Genomic DNA, 22981 nt, shown 5'->3' with positions numbered 1-22981 from the left:
AGATATTACGGCTGTTTTCGCAGATTTCTTTATTGCGAACGTTTTTACGGTTTATGCTCGATACGGCAGACTACATTCGCGGAGTTTTCTGGAACAACGTTCATTCAGATTGCAATTATTTGCACTTTGTTCATTTTCTTTTATGCCGAATTATGAGATTAGCATTTATCGGGTATAAAAAATTTTTTGTTCCTTTTAAAAATTTGGACTTAAAAACAATAATTTTAAGGTGTAGTGTTTAGCGCTGCTATTTTTAAAAATCCAATATCCATTGTAACCATAGCTAAGTATAAATATCACACCGCCTTGTAATTGAAGGAAGGCAATGGCTTAAATGGCTAACAAATGTGTCAGCCATTTAATGGCTGTCATGGTGTAATTTACGTGGAACAGTGCCAACATGTGCAGTTAAATGGTGCAAAAACACGAAATCGAAGAAAGTGCGGAGAAAGATCTAAAAACTACTTAATTTTTTTTAATATTTTTCAAACACGAAAATAGATGACAGTGACAATTTCAATTGTCAAAACTGGTTACATGTTCTTATCAGGAGTGAGTAATCTTTACTAATCTATGATTGTAACTCTATTCAAATTTTCTTAGTGTTGTCTACAAATATAGGAACAATTATAAAACATTCGTTATCATCAATTATACTGTTTATTATGTAATATAATTATAATTATACTGTTTATTACATTACATAATAAACAGTATAATTGATGATAACCTATCATCATTCATACCTATTTGCATTGCATGTATTCATAAGCAACTTTGATCACTTTGCATCAAATTTATTCACTAGTTGCTACCTTACAAAAGTCCTTATAAAACAGATTTAAATTACTTAACCCTCACATCGGCTCTTTTGTTGCCCCAGTCGATAACACAAACAAACTTTAGTTCAGTAATTATTAGTTAAGCAATTTCACTTCACTCCTTCATTCAAGATGTAACAACGGAGAAATTCTGACTTTCAGAAATTTTACTGTAATTATTACCGTCCGAGGATTATTTTAGTAATTAAAATTTTGTCTTTTGAAAGACTCCAATAAAATATAATATTTTAATAACTGTGTAGTCTTCAAAAATATTTTTCGTTGCAAATATTCCTGAGAGCTTAAAGCTTCGCAAATCTTTGAAAGGGATCGCTTTTGATTCTTTTTTTCTTTTAACTTTCATTCACTTAATATCTTTTAGACTTTTCCTGGAAATAAAGTGTAAAATATGCTGCAGTTAATTTAAATCTCACATTTTTTGTCGTAGTAAAATTATATAGACTGAAATAAATAAACATAAATTTAAAAATGTTATTTTGTATTCGACATTTGGCCTAATTTTTCTTCCTGCATAATAGCTTTTAAAATTGAAGTAGTGAATGAACAAGCAGTCCACTCGATGGTAAGTAGTCACCCATGGACATCTGTAACCAACCCCATATAGAACAGTACCCTTACCATGAGTTTTCAAAATTTACAATTTTATTGAGCACTTACTTATTGTTACGTTTACTCAGTCTACTGAAGCAGACGGAACAGAATCATTAAATGAGTAAACGTAACGTAAAATTGTGGGATGTTTTGAAAACTCATGGTAAGGGTACTGATGCGTCAACTCTTAAGAACTTAGACGGAGGTCTATTAATTATGTAAGTCAAACACTTCTTAGATTTTAAAAGCAGTCCATGTTCTCACAAACACGTTTGTAGCAGCACAGTTGCACATGTGTTACTTTCCAATCACAGTAGTGACGCGATACTACCCGATGTCTCTAGGGGCATCCGTAGATTAATTAAAAGACCAATTTACTCAAGTACCGCGGGTCGTTGAGTAGCAAACAGCCGACATGTTACTCCGGTGCCCGATCGCACGTAAAACAAATAAGGGTCAGATACAAACACAATTGCCTCTCGACAGCTGCCCGACAAATTGGATTGGCATTGCAGAGCACTGCCAGCCACTTAAACAAATGTGCAATTTACAATAGATGCTTTGTTCTGAAGTTTTGTATTCTTGTTCAAATAGTACAAGTTTACAATGGTACCATATAATTATTTTAAACAACGGATCAAAAAAAAATACACTGTAAACTCGTTTGTACAATCATACATTGATTAAATTTAATATCCTTAAGTAATTAAATTTAAATATCCAAACTAATTTGCTTTATTACATACAAAAAAAATGTATTGTTTAAATTGTTATGTGTCTATCATATTTTGCGGACTAATCCTGTCAAAAATGCTGCACCCATTTTTGCTAAAAAAAATAACTAAATGGAGAAGTCTTTACTCTGTTAAATAATATATGTTATAATGATTTTGTCGCAAGTATCCAATAGATCTATTATGTATATGTGCAATTTACTAAAATACCGGGGGCTATTGAGTTGCAAACAGTCGACACGCCACTTCGGTGCCCGATCGCACGTAAAACAAATAAGGGTCAGATACAAACACAATTGCCTCTCGACAGCTGCCCCACAAATTGGACTGACGACATTCCAACACAGTCATTGCCAGCAACTTAAACAAATTTTAATGTTTTACAATTTATATACATTATTATTTTTAAGAAATCTTCAAATAATGATGATGATAATCGACATTATTTTAATAGGTCTGGAAGCCAAAATTCCAGGTTATTATGCCAATGATTTTTGATCAAACACTTAAAACGATATCCACGTAATAATACAGTGGCATAATAGTTCAATTAATTCATATTATTATGTGAAACATGAAAAACTCGTACTTGAAAATATCATAAAAATGATTATTGCTACAATTTTACATTTAGTAACATGATTTATTAATTTTAAGTAAGTTAAATAATAGTTTAAAAAAGCCACTCAGAAAGCGACAACGCCCCACCCTCCTCCGCCGAAGCGGAGGAGCGAACGATCATCGAGGGCTGGTGGCGACCGCCACCGCCCGCCTCACGCTCAGGGCGCCGCGCCACGTCTCCTCATCGCGGCTGGCGACGTTTCACATGGTGTGATAGTCTCGGGAAGAGCTTACTATAGAAATGATCCTATGAAGTAAGGTCTTGTCGAAACTCGCCGACACCGGGGGAAGTCATTCCTCGGTAAACGATCTCAACAGCGTGATTCAGAAAATCGTCAAGGTTAGCACAGCGACATCTAGTAGTCCCCTTCGTAAACGTGAATACAATGCGCATGCGCATTGTGACCAATTTGATGCTATAAATAGTAAATACATTCATTGATTAAAGTTACATCACGTTTTACATTATAATGAATCAACAAATAATGTTATTTCTAGTTAATATATGATTTAGAGCATTCATGCACCAACGCCATCCAGTGTAATATTTTGTAAATAACCAAAATCGTATGACAACCAGTTTTCGATAATAATAGCCACAATTAAAAACGTAATAAAAGTATGGCCGTAGTATAATAATAATACTAGACGTAAAGTTCAAGAAATATTTTTTCTTGTTACGTATTACATACCATAGACAACGTAAGTATCAGTAGAATGCAGTTGCAGCTGTCAGTAATGTTATTTTTATTTATCGGTATAGAGGTTATATTAACTTGTGATCCAAAACTTGTTTTGTTTAGTTCTAAAAATATAACGTGACATATACTTATTGTTATAGTTATGTTTAAAGTAAAACTGTGTATTTGCTCTAAACCACGAGTAATTTCTTCTTGTGTTATAGAATGTGGAATAATATTTGAATGGAAGACTTTGTTTTCAATGTATTTATATGGGTTAAAGGATATCATTAGGATTGCGTGATGATTTTAAAATATTTATATGAATAGTATATATTTAGTATTTAGTTATACGTGTAAGTTATGTATAACTAAATACTTTAACTTCTCTCTGACATATTATTTTTTGAAATGACCAAGTACTTTGTTATTATATTATAACATTTTGTGCGTTCTATTTTTTATTTGATCATATTGAGTATTTAATAAGTATGATAATTTCCACGGGATGGAATATTATTTTAATATTGTATAGAAATTTGAAATAAAGTGTTAAATAAAATTTATGTATTTATATCTACTCTAATTAACTATAATTGTCAAAATGTTGTTTTGTCGATATTATACACATTTTTTAACCCGTTATCAACTTGTTGTTTAAAGTTTTGTAGATTTCATTGATATGCGTTGAATTAAATCTGAGACATAAAATTACACATTTAAATAAATTCAAAAATTATATAAATTATATTGTATTGTAAATTAATAAAATAAAGAGTTTTAATTTTAATGACTCAATTAATGAGTAAGTAAAATTATATATTACAGGTTAAGAACGTAATTATATAATAATATTTTATTGGTAAGCAACTGCCATCTAGTATATTATGATATTACTACAATGTCCTCAAGGTTAGCACAGCGACATCTAGTAGTCCCCTTCGTAAACGTGAATACAATGCGTACACGCATTGTGACCGACTGAATGTTATAAATAGTAAATACATTCATTGATTAGTGTCACATCACGTTTTACATTATAATAAATCAACAAACAATATTATTTCTAGATAAGCACGTATATGAAATATTCGTATTCAGAGCATTGCTGCACCAACGCCATCTAGTGTAAAGTTTTGTAAATAAGCAACATCATATGACAACCAGTTCCCGATAATAATAGCGACAATGAAAAACGTAATAATTGTATGCCCATAGTATATTAATATATTTAGAAAAAAAATCGTAAAAAAAATTTAATGATAACATATAAACGTGAAGTTGTCATGAACTTGAATATAATTTGTCTGGTTGCGTATTACATACCATAGATTAATAAGCATTGGTAGAATGCGCTTGCGCAATATTAGCTGTCAGTAATGTTGTTTTGTTATCGATGAAGAGGTTATATTTGTGTACCAAAATTTGTTCAGTGTCATTCTAAAAATAAACAGCGACATAATATACCTATTTATACTTGATAGAGTTATTTTAATAGGAAATCCGCGTATTTGCTCTAAAACCATGAGTACTTGCTTATTGTGTCATAAAATGTTTTAATAATATTGGTTGGAAGACTTCATTTTAAATGTATATGAGTTTAAAAGAAATAATTAGGAATGCATTACTTAGGATTACATAACTTTTATACTATTTACTATTATAACATTTTGTGTTTTCTAATTTTTGTTTGATCACATAGAGTATTTGATAAATATGATAATTTCCATGGGATGGAATATTATCTCAAAATTGTAAATCAATTTCAGGTAAAGTATTAAGCCTGCTCCACATTCTCGCAAGAATTTCGCGAGAACGCGTAAAAAATCCGATTTGCATGGGCTCTACATTCTCGTTTGTCGTGCTTTTCTCGCGTTCTCGCGAGAATATGGAGCGGGCTTTAAATAAAATCTATTTATTTTTACTCTAAATAATTTTTAGGTTTTTTCATATTACACACAATTTTTACAACTCTTTACCAACATCTAGTTTATACATTTCATTGATATGCGTTGAACTTGAATCTACGAATTATGTGATACAAGAATACGAAATTCTAAAATAAAATTTTGAAATTTAAAGGTACAAAGAATTATAGGGTTTAAAAAAGCCACTCAGAAAGCGACAACGCCCCACCCTCCTCCGCCGAAGCGGAGGAGTGAACGATCATCGAGGGCTGGTGGCGACCGCCACCGCCCGCCTCACGCTCAGGGCGCCGCGCCACGTCTCCTCATCGCGGCTGGCGACGTCTCACATGGTGTGATAGTCTCGGGAAGAGCTTACTATAGAAATGATCCTATGAAGTAAGGTCTTGTCGCAACTCGCCGACACCGGGGGAGGTCATTCCTCGGTAAACGATCTTTACAGCGTGATTCAGAAAATCGTCAAGGTTAGTACAGCGACATCTAGTAGTCCCCTCCGTAAACGTGAATACAATGCGCATGCGCATTGTGACCAACTTGATGTCATAAGTATAAATCACATTAATTACTTAGTATTACATCACGTTTTAGATTATAATAAATCAACTAACAATGATATTTCTAGGTAAATCATAGTTAATCAATAAACAATGTTACGAATCGAAAACATTTAGAGTATTGATACACCAACGCCATCTAGTGTAATATTTTATAATAAGGTAAAATGGTATGACCACAGTGTGTACAAATAAAAAATATTCTTAATATGAGTTTAAAAAATACTTTTATCACTTTTATATTAATAAAGTAACTGTTTAATTAAAAGTTTAGTGCTAAAAATATACGAGAAGTTTACGACATTATTTGCGTACATACCATAGACTAAACATCGATGGTATGCGCTTGCGCAATGTCATCTGTCAGTAAAGTTATTTTTATTTAACGTCGTAGAGGTTATGTTTGTTTACCTTATATTGGTTTGAAGAAGGTAAAATAATTATAAGAATGTAATTTTAATTATGTACGTGATTATAGAAAAACTGTGTGTTGGTTATAAACTGTATTTCGTTTTCTTTTGTGTTACAGACTGACGAAGTGCTTAATTGATGGAACTACTTGATTTAAACATTTTGTGAAGTTGTGTCTCGTAATACACCCTTCAAACCAAAACACAGCGGCACTTTTATTAAATTATCGTATTAAATTATATTCTTCTGAGACATTTGGCGCAATTCAAGTCATAAATAAAAAAAAATGGAACGGAAACAGTTATATTGCTACCTTAAGGATTATAAACTCTTCAGGAGTAAATTCACAGTATGTTACAGAAAATCCAAAGTTCATATGTATTTTATTTAATTTTAAGTAATTAACAACCATTACTGGATTAACCTATAAACAACATAACCTCTCAACATAATTTGAAGTTGAGTACTGAACACATCCGTTCCAGTAATAAAATTAGGGCGAGTGCCTAATTCTAGAACGGTAATCCACACGGTGGGAGTTAAAGGGGGATTATAACGGACACGATTGAAAGATTTATACTTATTTTTTATATTCGATTTCTTGTATTGCTATGATAACTAAATAAATAAATAAATAAACAACTATTGTTATTTACCTTGTTTAAATAATTGAACTACAAACATTTTTAATATTTATAATACAACAAAACTCTCAAATTGTTTAACAAAAATGATCAATGATATCTATTGATGTTTTTGGACGAATCTCACTTCAATAGAACAGGGTTGGTACCCAAAATCCTTTATATATCTCATCTATCCAAGAGAGCTAAGTAGATTACATTAAAATAAATTTACTTACATATCACACTTTTCAAACCAAAGTTAGCACTACCATAGTAAAGTAGAAATATGATGGTGTCGCAATTGAAGATAATTTGGAAGAATCGTAACACCTTTATTTCAAATTTTTAAGGTAGTCTCATAATCGCAATATCCAAAGTGTCCCTTACACGACACAGGAAAGCGCCCCTTATTGAATAAACATTAGCCCTTTCATCGCTCACACTGGGTTGAAATATAGGGCATTATCGGTTACCCGGAGATAGGGTAAGATGGAGGAAGTTTCCTGCTTGTGAGAGTAACTCGGTTATAAATATTAATCTTAACCAACGAATATTATATTTCACACATGAAATTGACTATCTATATTATCGTAAACCTATTAATTACTGGACACCTATTAAGGTGAGATTAATTTAGGTTATATTACGATATCTTCAGATAGCAGTGGTTAATAATAATATTAATATTTCTTTATTTCTGACCTATTTTTTTTTTAACAGTCCATAGATTTGGTTAGTACTTATACATATTTTCTTAAATCTATGTTAGTGTACAAAAAACAAGGGGGTTAGTGTTAAGAACAACTTAGCTTATGTTAATAAAGACAATAAAAAATCTTGGTTAAACCTTGTCTAAGGTCCTTTACACCCTCTTACCTTAGGTTTAGACTGTGTATTTAAAATTACTTTGTTAGTTATGTGTAAGTAAGTGTATGTGTATGTCAGAACTTTCAATATTTCTTATTTATTTATGTCATTTATTTTTATTTGTTTCGAAGAATAATCCGTTATATAATTTAATTTAGTATATTTTTTTACGTACAGTTTTTATAATACTTATTGTCCATAAAAGTTTAATTGGCTTTCAAAAAGAGCTTTGAAAAAAATGTTTTTCTTTTAAATGTTGTTAATTATCTACTCGCTATTCGCTATTTCCCTCAGGTATGACAAGTCCCCAATTTTTAATAAGTCACGTAGCTTCGAGCTAAACTTTAACTATGCCCATTTTATGGGACCAGGTAGCAAGATTCAGCAAAAACTTTCTGAGAATCCTATTATCTTCCAGTTACTCCCAAATTAGTTAACCTTCCTCAAAGTTACTAAAATTCGGTTACATTTTCGATTACTTCACTTGTACAATCTTGCTCTATTGTTCGTAATGTCAATTATTTTATGTTCAGATAATTAATTGATTTGGCGGTGGTAGAACCCTTTGTGGTTCGACTCAGGCGGCACCCCCTGCCACACATGTTTCTATCTAATAACAGCAGCATTAAGCTCTGCTGTGTTCCGTTTTGAAGGGTGTGGTAAGGGAGACAGACTTTTCCGAGGCGTTGCAGCTTAGTCCTCAGGGGTAGCGGCGCATCTGTGGTCGACTTCAGGTAGGAATATCTAATCCTATCTGAGGTTGATTACAGATGTCCATGGGCGGCAGTAGCCACTTACCATCAGGTGGACAGCAACATCGTCTGCTCCCTACTCCTACATAATAAACAAAGTACATGCAACAAATAAATCAGCCTGTCTTCCTTCAGACTTGCCTAATAAATGAAATTTTAAAATAATCCAACCCTCACTATCAGAATCTTCGTTCCAGGTTGTCGAACCCTTCAAGGGCTAAGTAATTAATGGCGTTTAATTATGACAGCAAGATGGATGGATAGGAAAGTGATTGTCACTCTAACCTCGAGAACTACAACTTTGGACACTTGAACGTAGTTGTGATTGATTGTCGTTTAATTGTTAGACACTCGTTATACTTTTTTAGGGTTCCGTACACAAAACGTAAAATTAGGGGGGTTACTACCATCTCTTATACCATTATTATATAAATCATACGTTGATATTTCGTACCACGACCTCGTTAAAGTAAGATTGTTTTTATAACATTACAATAAACAGTATTGTATTATGCCAATTGGTTTTATACAATGGTTAACCGAAAAATGAATAAGGGTTTAAGTTTATTCAACTGTGTATGACGGAACACAATCAAGATGGTACGAAAGAGATGACACTAATTTCGATGTCCCGTTTCCTCTTGGATAAGAAATAGACAAATTACTCATACTATTACATTACTCGGCACGATTAAAACAAAATTGTGTGGGAGGTGTACGTGGTACGACGAAAAAATAATGTTAATGCTATATTAAAATAAAACTTTCCTGAACTATGATTGTTTTTAAAAGATGGTTTAAAAGAAATTAATTATCACTTGCTTGAACGGCGAAGGAAAACATCGTGAGGAAACCTGCATACATGAGAGATTTATAAAAAAAAAAACTCAAAGATATGTGAAGTCTACCAATACGCACTTGGCCAGCACGGTGGACTATGGCCTAATCCTTCTCATTCTGAGTGGAGACCCGTACCCAGCAGTCGGATAGTAATGGGTTGATGATGACACAAGTTTGTAGTTTAATATTAAGTGGTATCGTGGTAACATGGCTCCATAACGCTATCTCTTAATACTAAGTTGGAACGCCTTACGACTTTCCTTAACCACAGCAAAAGAAAGGAACGTTAAACATAACAATTATAAATTAGAAATAAATATAACATCTTTTTTTTATAATATAGGAATAGCAGACGAACATGCAGTCCACCTGATGGTAAGTGGCTACTGCCGCCCATGGACATCTGTAATCAACTCCAGATAGGATTAGATATTCCTACTTAAGGGCGGCCACAGATGCGCCGCTACCCCTGAGGACTAAGCTGGAACGCCTTGGAAAAGTCTGTCTCCCTTGCCACTTCCTTCAAACCGGAACACAGCAGCGCCTACTCGTAACACTGCTGTTTTTAAGTAGAAATAGGTGTGGCGGTGGTGCCGCTGGAGTCGAACCACAAAAGGTTCTACCACCTTCAACATCGCTTCATAACCGACTGATTACCAATGAATGTTTTGCCACTAGTAAATTTGATTATTACTTGTACCAAATTGTGATGATAGAAATGTGAGCGGAATAATAATACAGATATTATGGTCGGGACATTTATTGTTTGATAATGCAATGGTATGGAATAATTGATAGTATATTAATTTTATGTGTATGATAGGTACGAGCATAGTTTCAGAAATTATTAGTAGTAACTTTGATTTGTGATTTGGATGTGTGAATAGAATAGGAATGAGGGCTTTGGATTCGGTCCCCGGTGAGACAATATCTCAAATTTTAATTTAGCTTTTCTATTTATGTTGTGATTTTATTTACCTATTCTATTTATGTATACTGACTAGCATGTCATGCAAATTCTGTATTCAATCCCTGGTTTGGTAGATGACTAATAAAGAGTTCAATTATACATTCCGTTTGTGTGTCACCAATACAGTTAATTAGTTTCAAAATCGTTAATTAATGTGCGATTAATGCTGCAGTTCCGTCCTCCGTGGAGAGGATTCAGGGTTCGATTCCTATTTATTCTAATACCTGTTTCATTTAATTAAGTATTTTGGACTAAGGTGGCTGACTTACATAACTTGTCACTTTCTCCTCATGTTTGTGTGTGTACCAACAGTAAAAATATAACTGCTTCATTAATAGACATTAAAAATGCAGTCATTACATAAAACTGTTCCGCAGTTCTTGCTACCTTCATTTCAATTTAGATAACATGCTGAATAAACTGTGAATTTGCAACATTTATTTTTGCATGCGCTATACAAATGCTAGCATTTACATAACTACTTCTACTATCCTTATTTTATAAGCTAAGCCTTCTGAAAGGTTTTTGCAATTTGTTTAAGTTCAATCAGGAAGATTTTCAAATGAAAAATATTACTACAGCGTACTATTTCTTACTTATTTTGAAATAAATCAAAATATGTTTTACAAATTGAATGCTGCCCATGGACACCTATAACTATATGTATATAGCAAAAGATAACCTGAAATTAACTACAGATGGATAGATGTGCTAAACTATACAAATATACCTAATGCTTGTCAAGTGATCTTATCACTTGAAACCAGATCATATTTGGATTATCTATCTACCTTTTGTGCAGTCCAGCGCGAAGGCCAGACCGTAAGGTGTACCCACCTACAGTTGACAAGGATTGAACACCTTTAAACGAGCAACTCTTGTATATATACAGGGTGAATTTTTAAAACGGGCCTTCAGGGCCAAATCCGAAACTATAAGGATTAGCGAAAAAAGCTGAAAGTAGTTACGAGGTCGATTTTGATAAAAACTAAAACTGCATCATTAGTTTTTTAAAATATTTTTTTCCTCAGCCGGGAATCGAAGGAGTTCATTTTGAAAAAAAAGACACCTCTATATTATTCCACTATCTGATAGTGTCGCTTATAAGGATCAAATTCTGGGAAGTAATGTTATGTGACAAATTAAAGGAAAAGGAAAAATTTTAAGAAAATACGTATTTTTCCATACATTGGCATACTAATCCTTAAGGATTATACATAACAAATGATTTATGTATAATTCTTTAGAAACATACATAAGTCATACCATTGAAGAATTTGTTGGTTAATCAACTAATTATTCGATGTTATGACTATGACATACGGCTTAGTATGAGAAAGTAATAATTTGGCAAATAAGTTACCGCCGTTTTTAGGATTTATTTTTTAATGAAAATAGATAACTGATTAAATAGTAAATTATTATTGTTTGTTGTTTAAAACTTCGTTTCAACGTTAAATATGATTTTCCATATCTCTTTTTTTAGTAATCACTCGGATTTGACTCTAAAAAGTAATTCTCGCAAATTGTCAACTTTACATCTGTATTAAACGAAACTCCGCCCATAGCTAAATCAGACATAAAAATATAAATTATTGGGAAACAAAACGTCCATTTCGAATGATTAGAAACATTGAGCCAAAAAAAATGTTAATACACGAAATATTTAAATTGATGAATGGCGGGAACTTAACTGCCAAAATAATATGAAAAAATATGTATTTTCTTAAATTTGAGGCTTTTCCTTTAGTTTGTCATTTATCATTACTTTCCAGATTTTGATCCTTATAAGCAACACTATCAGATAGTGGAATAATATAGAGGGTGCATTTTTTTTTCAAAATGAACTCGTTCGATTCCCGACTAGGGAAAAAGTTATTTTAAAAAAGTAATGATGCAGTTTTAGTTTTTATCAAAATCGGCCTCGTAACTCCTTTCAGCATTTTTCGCTAATCCTTATAGTTTCGAATTTGGCCCTGAAGGCCCGTTTTAAAAATTCACCCTGTATATTAACAAACTCGGAAACGGCTCTATCGATTTTTTTGAAGTTTTACATTCGGAGGGTTTCGGGGGCGATAAATCCATCTAGCTAGGTTTTATTTTCAGAAAATGTCGTTTTAACCGTGTTTTCATTGAATAAAAACCTCCTACAATATCATTAGAATACGATGCTAAATTTCGCCAATGCTCGGTCGGGAAATCGGGCGCCTTAAAACGCAGGAAAACCGAGTTCAAATTTCGGTCCGATTGTTTCTTTTATTTTATCTCTTTATATCGAGTATTTTTGTTTTATTATTACAACACCGAGCAAAGCTCGGTCATCCAGGTACTTATGCTAAAGGAAGAAGTACGCGTTCTTGTTTCTCAACTTCTATTATATTTGAAGTCATGAGATATCGCAAGGAAATCGAGAATGCAATTCGCCTAGTAATGTCTCTATCGGCCAAAGGTATAACTTCGAATATGTTTTAAGTCCTCCGATGACCTTAAATCTGCCATATATATCACAGAACTTGCTAATCCTAATATCTAAATGAGAGTGCGTCATGAATGATAATAACGCCTATAATTCACTGATTTTTTTCACTTTTGACAGTTAAAATCGAATAAATCACTCACCAGCCCATTGCAAATTGAATAAAAAATATTATTTCTATAGCAGCCCTTCCCAATCATCCATATAGGTCGTTAACTTTGAAAAAACCCTCTTTGAATTTGAAAGAGCCCCATTCACCCTTATAAGTTAAGAGTAGCCATACACACATCGGCAGTGTAAATTAAAAATATGTTTTTTATTCCTGTATTTTCAATCGGAATCTGATGCATAGAAAAATAGAAATATTTTTGTGTCCGACTTCCAATTTTTTCCGCCAAAGCTTCACCATAGTAAGTGTTGTTTATGATTAGAACTCGAATGCATGGCTTAGCCTAAGCTAAAAATAGCTGGAACTTTAGGGTTGGCCACCAATTTTTTGTTTATAAATAAGTCAAAATAGCAAATGAACATGCAATCCTACTAATAATAAATAGTCCGCCCATGACCATCATTAACCCATTTTGTGCCCCTGCGGGGTTCCGACCTCCTCTCCATAGTCCACCGCGCAGGCCAAGTGCTAATTGGTAGACTTCACATTTTAGATTTTTTACGATTTCCCCGTTATGTTAATATTCCAGAATACAACAGTGACCACATTGTTTTTACAGAGATGACGTGGGAGTAGTGTCGCAAAAATAATAACTTTACAATTAAAGAAAATTATTATGACTAATTTTCTAAGGTGCAGGCCACACAGAAGGAACTAGCTACTTAGTTTTAAGACAAAAACACCCCCTAAAATCAGCTTCATCTATCAACATTTTTCGTATCTTCTGTGACCTGCGTTCTACTTTCACACAAAACTACAATCTAGATTATCTCAATTACTATGAGAATCTAGATCGAGCTTACAAAAGAGCTCTCTAAAGCTCTAAACGCCGGATCCCATCACAAATAACGTTCATATCAATTTCCTACACTTTCAAAGCTGTGAAAGCTCATAAAGATAGCTCAAACTGGGTTCGTTCCCAGAGGAATAGAATAACCTAGATTCAGATTTCGTACTGAAAAATAGATTTGGTTTGCTAAAGATATCATTATTTTATTTTAGTGTATACGACCTACGTGATGTGTGGTGTGTAGTGGTCTGCAATGCACATATTTGAAAACTGAATGATTTTTATACAATAAAAATATTTGTCTTTCGTGTCATTTTCATCATAGTCGTCCTCATCACATCATTATTATTACTATACCACAGCTGAAAAGGTTATAATGGAAGGTTTACGCCATTATAGAAAAAGACGACCGTGTGTGGATTGATGTAGGTCATACCAAAGGATGAGATATACATACATGCACAAACTGAAAATCAGAACCGAGATGCGGTCTACCTGCTACCTCTTCGGAACTGATTGTCTCATTTATTTATCATTAATTTGTATATTAACCGTGCAGTTTGATTATTTATTTAGTGTATTTGCAATTCTACTGTGTGTGTTGTAATTTTCCTGTGTAAAGTTTTTGACGTGACAACGTCTTATAATTCGATGGAGCCGGCTGCACGCACCAAAAAACATGACTCATACGGCGTTACCTCGCTCTGAGGCGTTCCATTTAAGGCTTGAAGTGCAAGCGAGAGCGCGGAACGAGCGACAAAGAGGAACAATCGGCCTCCGCGTATCTACCTATTTCTCTATATCCATACAAAATATCTATCAAACAAATAAAATTAAAATTTTCTTTTGAAAAATACAACCATTCCATCAGTATTTTCTTGTGAAGTTGTCACGTTCAACTATCGTCAGTAAACAGACTTTACAGACAACCGATTTTTTTCGTTCTTTCTTTCTTTCTTTCTTTCTTTCTTTCTTTCTTTCTTTTCAAAAACATTACCCTCCGCAGCCGAGTAAAAGTCATTTAAACCTCTTGCTCTGTTCCACTTCCTTGTAGTAGTATCGTATGTGACTATTAAAACACACACGCAACACTACCATTACACAAGGAGACTCGTTATATCATCGCAAAGACAACTGCAAGCCTTTACAAAACAAACGTCGGCCTGAGAACAGAATGATGTCAGTGACGTCGTGTTGTGACGTATGTCACGTCACTTTTCATATCTTTTCAGCCACAGATGAAACTAGACGAATTATGTTAAAAACTAAACATGCCACTGCTTAATAATGTAGCCTAAGTTATGCCCACAATTTATACGAACCTAATGGCACCACATAAATTAAAATCTGACAAGCTGTTATGGCAGTAAGGCGTGACTAATAAGATATACATATTTATGCTTTAAAAAATATTATCCTAATTGGATTACAAAGCTTGTTAGATTTTAAACTATAACTACTTAAAATATACAACAACAATTTTAGTATCGTAGTATACTGATGTTCTTATTTTCTAATTTTCATAGTGTATTTATGTTCTTTAATGGTCACAAATTTCCTCACAGAGCGAAACGACTTTAGGCAATAGTCCATCGCGCTAGCCAAATGCAGATTAGTATTAGTACATTATAATTATCCTTGAGATCTTTTTTTAAGAACTCACAAGCTACTTCCTAACAATGTTTTCCTTTGCCGTTCAAGCAAATGAAAATTAATTTTTAATACACACAGCTTAGAAAATCACAGGTACATGCCTTTTTTTTTGTTGACGAGGGGGAAACCTTCAAAAGGTACCCGACGCCAGGGACCTCCAGTTTGAAAGGGTGAGATTGAAACTATTAGGCTTAAACTGCTATTACCTAAAAAATATTGAACTTCCTTTCAATAAACTTAAACATAACAGTCGAACCTCAATACCCGAGAAAATCTTAAAGGCTTAATTACGCGGTTGATTAATTTTATACAAAGCAAATGGAGCCCGTAAGTTAACTGCGGCACGCCCAACACGCGAAGACAAAACGACCGGTTTAACATTCATTTATTCTAATTGAAATGAGGGGAAATAAACTCGAGCAAATAGCGTGGGGCAAGGTAGAAACGTTAGCGGTACTAAGTGGCTTAATAAGATGGTAGAACCATTTATGCTTCCCCGGCGGCACTACCGCCTAATCCTGCCTTATAACACCAGTGTTCAGCGCAGTTGTGTACTGTGAAAAGGAGACATACTTATCCAAAATGTTTCAGTTACGTGCCTAAGACTTTTGTCTTATCTGGGGTTGATTATAGATTTTCATGGACTGCCGTTGCCACTTACAGTCAGCTACTAATGGATCTGCCTACCTGGCCAGGTCTGCCTACTTATTTGCTACTATTCTTGCTAGTACTAGCTAATGATACACCTGGCTACCGGCCTTAAAAAGGCATAATTAAACAAGGTAATATCGTCGTTTATAGGATTTTTGAGTTTTTTGTCTTTGTAATACCCATCTTGATAAGTTCCTATTACTTACTTTTAATATTATTGTAAAATTGAGGCTTGTTATTATTTTTTAACTGTTAGATCTTATCAATATTAATGATTACTTTGTTATTGATGTGAAACATCTATAGCCGCACGTAAATAAGATTTCTGGCGTGGCGACGATTACCTTTAACTACATAGACAAATGTTCTATAAGGGACAGAGCTATTAGAACAATGTGATAAAAAAAGACAACTAGTGTTTGACCTTGCGTTTCAAGTGTACGCAAACGTAAATATTGACCATGGAATATAGTGACCAATGATTACTTCAGTCAAAACAGGACATCGATTTTTTTATGTCAAATACTTTTTACTTGAAAAAATATAGTTAGAAATAATAAAAAACACGCTTTTATGATAAAATTAACTAAAAAGTAGAAAATAATTTTCAATCTAGGAATCATTTAAGGAAAAGTAAATAGTATAATTGTGCAAAAAATGTGGGGCGCTTTATGAAAACTGATAAATGGAGCACCCCATGTTTTTTTCACAATTATAATATTTACTGTTACTTAATTGACAATGGCAACGGTTCATTTCGGAGACAACGGCACGAAGCATCGAAAAAAGGGACTGTCCCGTTAAAAACGGGACGTATGGACGTATATTTCTCATTGATACTCATGCTTGTCAAAGACAATGAAATAATGGAACAGAAGGTAAAAAATGTCCAGAACTGTCGATAATAGTTTTAGTACATCGTTTACGTAGAAATGTTATAGTACAGTTTAACTAAATAAATTATTATTATATAAATATATAATTTGATGAAAGAATGTATCTATACAGATGTATCGACTGGTTTAAAATATACGATTTAAAAATTGTTTATATTTATTATCGTATATTAGTAAAGATTACTCACTCCTAACAAGAAAATGTACCCGGTTTTGAGAATTGAAATAGTTGCGTAAAAAAGTTTTGCCACGTCTCCGTGCTAAAATGTCCCTAAAATATTTGAAATAATTATTTATCTATTATGTAAATTACGCAGTATTAGTTATTTATTTGTAAATTTTCTCTAAAAATGTTTTTATTTGTCAAGAATTAAAAAAAAAAACTTACTAATAAGCCGTTTGTGGCTTCATTCAATTTCAAGGCGGCGAAGTATCTTTACTAATTTATGTTTATTATTTTCAGTTTTATTTTACACACGACCATTAATTGCAAAGTTGTGTACATTTTATAAATGTACTAGCTGACCCAGCAAACATTGTGTTGCCATATAAATAAAAAAAATGTTAAGGGTGAACAACCCTTATCACTTAAGAGATATGAAAAATAGATAGATAGTAGCCAATTCTCAGACTTACTGAATATGCATATAAATTTTGATGAAAATCAGTAAGAGCGTTTCGCAGGAGTACAGTAACTAACATCGTGACATGCGAATTTTATATAATCTTACCGTGGTCTTTTTGAGGATTAATTTCTGGCTATACAAAGATTGTTTATTAAATTATGTTTAGGTTAATTTATTCAATTAAAGAAATTTTAAAATACCGTATACTATCCTATATAAATTTTATGGTAATATTTTTTATTATTTACCACAGATATCGAAGAAAATTTAGAGATTAGGATACAGAATTTCCCATATATCGATTTTATTTTATTAAAATAAACTATAAAAAGTTATATTTTGACTAAAACACACTAATATAAAAATTAAGCAGTGGGATCTTAAACTATAACATACACGTATTAACATCGTGAGCTTCAATAAAATGTCACTTCTGTTCTGTTGATCTATGGTCATAGATCAATGAAATTTTTTTCATTGATCTATGACAGTTCAATTCAATCAATGAAAGTTTTTGTCAATGAAAGTGATAAAGACGCAAAATGTATGGTCATGCATTTTGCGTCTTTATCACTTTCATTGACAAAAACATACTTTGTCTCTTTCTGGTTACTCATGTAATCATGGCGGATCGAACACGAAAAATAAACAAAATTTAATAATTTCTCTTATTTTACGTGTGATAGGTGATTCCATGAATCTTGTTTCTTTTTCGAGCATAATTTTTGCATTTATGCATTGCACAAGAAGGCATTTTGAGGCTTAAAATTCAAAATAATGACGTTTAACGTGTTCAGTGACATTCGTGTGTATTACTACGCCGCGCGAGAGCGACTGGAGTCGTTTTAACTCGTTTTACACCACTTGACGTATTTTGTATGTTTTAAGTATTGCCCGCTTATTTTTCTGATAATAAAATGTCTGACCGTGATAATTTAGAGAGTGAAAGTGATCAGCCTTCTGCAAAGAATGCAAAATCACACTATGACACACCATCAAGTCATCAGTAAGTTAATTATTTTTTTATAATTAAAGTATGCATTTATCTGTGCATTAAGCACGCGTATATTTGGTGTGTTTTGAGCGCCAGCAAATGTAAAATCTACTATCTTGGTAGATTAAAATTCACATAAAAATCATTGCATACAATGTTTTTAAATTATTAATTAATTTTAATGTCATTCTTCTCAGAGAATAAATTTATTAAGACTGACAGAATTGTATTTCAAAATCAGCTGATGGCGTGCAGCGCACGAAAGTTTTTTCTTATTTGTTATAAATATGAACATTAAAAAATTAATTAATTTTTCTAATCATAGTGGCATTTATTGTGAAACATTCATTATTGATACTTATAATTTACGATTTTAGTAATATATTGAAATAACTAGCTAAGATTCTTGAGTTTACTAATATATTGGAGCCAATTTATTTTTTCTGTATATTTTAATAACATATTTTTGATGTGAAACATCTATAGCCGCACGTAAAACCGATTTCTGGCGTGGCGACGCATGCCGTGTACAGTAGTGTGTACGGTGTGGCGACGCGTCGCCATGCGCAATCGAATTCAATAAATAGTCATCGTTATCTGGAAAAAAATCGTAATATTTTATTTTATCATTATGACATATTTAGTTCCTATCACAATATGTTCTTTTCTGCATATTACTTTTACAAAATAATGTCGATGTTTCACATCTGCCAGGCGTCCCGTGACGGCTCACATTTTTTCTTAGAATTGTATTTCATACCAAAGGTCACCCAGGTTTCTGCAAACTTTTTTTTGTTTTTCTAATATAGGAGTAGCAAACGAGCATGCAGTTGCTTATGGTAAGTGACTATTGCCGCCCATGGACATCTGTAATCAACCACAGATAGGATAAGATATTCCTACCTGAGATCGGCCATACATGCGCCGCTACCTATGAGGACTACGCTGGAAAGTATGTATGAAAAAGTTTGGCCATACAGTATTAAATTTTTAATATTAATTCAGTAAATTGTAGACACTTTTGTTCACATCATTAATTAAATATTGATAATTAATAAAATTAATAGTAGCTACTCGATAAAATTATTATACACATTTACACATTTATTGGATACAATGATATTGATGAATTGTAACTTACGATAAGGCAGACGGGCTACTTGATGGAAAGCAGTCACCGTCGCCTATGGACATTTGCAACACCAGAGGAGTCGCCAATGCATCGCCGGCTTTAAACATCATTTCACATTTAATCACCAAAACAGCTCTAAATCGTACCATCGCCATTTTCAACTCGGTTCCGTGTCTAAAACGAGTAAAATCTGTGTTATTAATTACTAGAAATTTTGGCTCGGATCCACCTCAGTCTAGTTTTTTGCGAAGTGAAATATAGCCCGGAATATGAGATATTTATTCAACGTCCAACCGTAATGGGTTACATTTTTCGGGATTTGAAAATTATATTAGGACGGTTTACTTAGAGATAATGCTTTCGTATTTTTAAGAATTAAACTGTGAATTTTGCTAACCCCTTTTAGCGGGTTTAATTAATTATAGCGAAGGAAAAACAGGCTGGTTGACCGCAAAAATTAAGGTGCTACATTTTTTTTTTCTCCATGAAGATATAACATTAGGCATCTATGTGCCGTGGTTTCAGCCGTTTAAAAGTGTAAGATTTCGTGGGTTTTTTTGCATGGAACTCAAATATATTTTCTGAGACAAAAGAGACAAAAGTGTTAATATTTTTTTTTGTTATGAGTACCGTATATATATTCATGCGTCTTAACTATTAATTTAAAAGTTCTTATTTTCATATAGCAACCAGACCCTCAATTATATTTGTTTGTACAGATAACTGGCCACGTGAGTCAATTAACTGCATCGTGGCTTCGTATCGACCCGCTACATATTGTATGACTCACCTTTGGCCATTAGTTATCATGAAAAATGTTATATGTAGAAACAGACCGTTTAAAATTCTGAGTCACAACAACCAAATCGAGAAAGTTATCTAAATAAGATTTAATAACTTTTCATATAATTCACAAATTCGATTCAAAACATCGGTGTTTGTAACAAATCTGATCTAGTAACTGAAGTTTTGTAAACCGTTCTACTGAAGTGGATAACTGAGACGTTAAATTGAAATACTGCCAGTAAATAACACAGTCCCATATAAACGTCGGTAGTAAATCCCAGGAGATTTAGCTGCACCCGTTTGTTTTAGATATTGTATTATTTGTACCTCCTCAGGTAACGGATTAAATATTGCTTTTGTTAGGTACAAATTTATCATTGACATGAATTACTTTTATCATTACTTGTCTAAAAAATAAAATAATTGGCCAAATACCAATTGAGCTCGCAGAGGTTTCCGTACCACCATATTTGTATTTTTATATGTTTTTAGTATTTGTTCATTTTGTTATTATGGAAGCAATAGCAGTGTATGCATTGTGAAAATTTAAATACTCTTCCTATTACGATTCTATAGTTATTACGAAAAATACTGAAGTATTGTAAAGATACCATCATTTATTCAAGTGTTTATCTACTACGGTAAAGAGATAAAGCCCTGTTACAAACGGACAGATGGACAGCGGAGACTTAGTAAGAGCGTAGTAGCGTTCCGTTTTTACCCTCTAGGTACGGAACCCTATTATACAAAAAACGTTTGTACATTTATTTGTTTATTACGTAATATGAACATCCAAACCATGTTTGCTGTGTTTCTGATCGCACGGCAATTTTTTTTTGTAACTTTATTTTAAAAATCATTACGTAAAACCTGTATGTGAACTTTGTGTGGTTGGATAGGAGTTCTAGGTTCGATTTCTGGCTAGAGAATGAATAACTTAACTAATGATTTCTCGTCCTTTCTGTTAATCTATTTATCTTTATGAACATGAACTTCTAATTCATATCTCGGAGAACCTTAGAATAAGACAGAACATAAAAAGCAAGGGCTGTTATTTTAATTAAATATTAATTAAAAGTTTCATATTTGAAGCCCTAAAGGCAAATCCCAAATGATTTGCGATTAGAGAACCAATTCCGTCAAAATCAACTGTTTGATTTGAGCCAACTGGTTGGCATTTGATAAATATTTATGAAGAAAGTTATTTAATTTCGAGCAAGAAACGAACCTTTGTCAACCCCTGTTTCGTAGCGCTTTGCACAAACAATCCTTAGGGTAAGTTCAAATAGAGATTTTTCATGCTGCGTACGTTTGAAGCTTTAATGTTTGCCTTAATTTTTATACCGGTTTTGGTTACACTCAAGTAGTTACGTTTAGTCTCCCTGACTGCCTAGCCTCTCTTTTTTTTAATCATGTATATTTACATTTTTTTATGTTGTGGTGACTTTCCAAGAGATGGCGCCACTAATTGTAAAATAAATATTAAAGTACATAAAATATGAAAGTCAAATACCTACACTAATTAAAATACCTAAACTGTAAATTGTAAGGTCGTCAAGAATATGTAAAATTAACTCATTAGCACGTTGAAATACGGCCTTAATCCTTATGTTTATACAAACAAAGAAGGTGGTAGAACCCTTTGTGGTTCGACTACGGCGGCACCACCGCCACACCTATATCTGCCTAATAACAGCAGTGTTAGGCGCTGCTGTGTTCCGTTTTGAAGGGTGTGGTAAGTGTCTTCCTAGTGTGGTAAGTACTTTTCCGAGGCGTTCCAGCTTAGTCCTCAGGGGTAGCGGCGCATTTGTGGCCGACCTCATGTAGAAATATCTAATCCTATCTGGGGTTGATTACAGGTGACCATGGGCGGCAGTAGCCACTTACCATCAGGTGGACTGCATGCTCGTCTGCTACTCCGATATTATATAAAAAAAGAACACTATAAAGTTCCTTATAGTGCTAATATTCTTAAAATCATACACTGTAATACATGCACAATGCACATACATACATATCAAACAATACATTTATAACATGTGTATAAACCTCTTATTTGCCTATACATATTTTTCTATTACTATAATTAACCCGTCCGCTTTGACCCTTACCTCCACTCTCTGCAAGTCTGTACCAAGCCTAACGCCGGTTACATATTCGTCTCCTAGCAAGTAATATTTCTCCTAGTTCTGTTAGAAAAGTATTAATCTTGAAGTTATTAAGTTTCACAAAAGAGAATTGGATTCGTAGTATTCCGCTGCTGACGTGAATTTTCGAAAAATATAGTTAAGACTTTAAAATGGCAAAGTGTTAGTACTTTTGGCACTAGTACTACTATGCTACCGTCGCAAAACCCTTTGGCCTCCGGTAGCGCCGCACCTACATACTTCTAGCT

The 22981-nt window shown here is 33.2% G+C and overlaps 2 non-coding genes across 2 annotated transcripts; both read right to left on the bottom strand.

The window, feature by feature from the left end:
* Positions 1-2848: 2848 nt before the first annotated feature.
* LOC140746552 (small nucleolar RNA U3) lies at positions 2849-3052 on the bottom strand. Its single transcript, XR_012102781.1, has one exon. It is a non-coding gene; the product is annotated as a small nucleolar RNA U3 (small nucleolar RNA).
* Positions 3053-5577: 2525 nt separating this feature from the next.
* LOC140746551 (small nucleolar RNA U3) lies at positions 5578-5781 on the bottom strand. The gene has a single exon (XR_012102780.1). It is a non-coding gene; the product is annotated as a small nucleolar RNA U3 (small nucleolar RNA).
* Positions 5782-22981: the final 17200 nt, after the last annotated feature.

Source organism: Epargyreus clarus, unplaced genomic scaffold (genome assembly GCF_041222505.1).
Source record: "Epargyreus clarus isolate Ecla_fem2 unplaced genomic scaffold, WU_Ecla_fem_2.2 ptg000012l, whole genome shotgun sequence".
Classification (NCBI taxonomy): Eukaryota; Metazoa; Arthropoda; class Insecta; order Lepidoptera; family Hesperiidae; genus Epargyreus; species Epargyreus clarus.
Note: the sequence above shows the minus strand (reverse complement) of the source record. Positions and strands in the feature narration are given on the sequence as shown.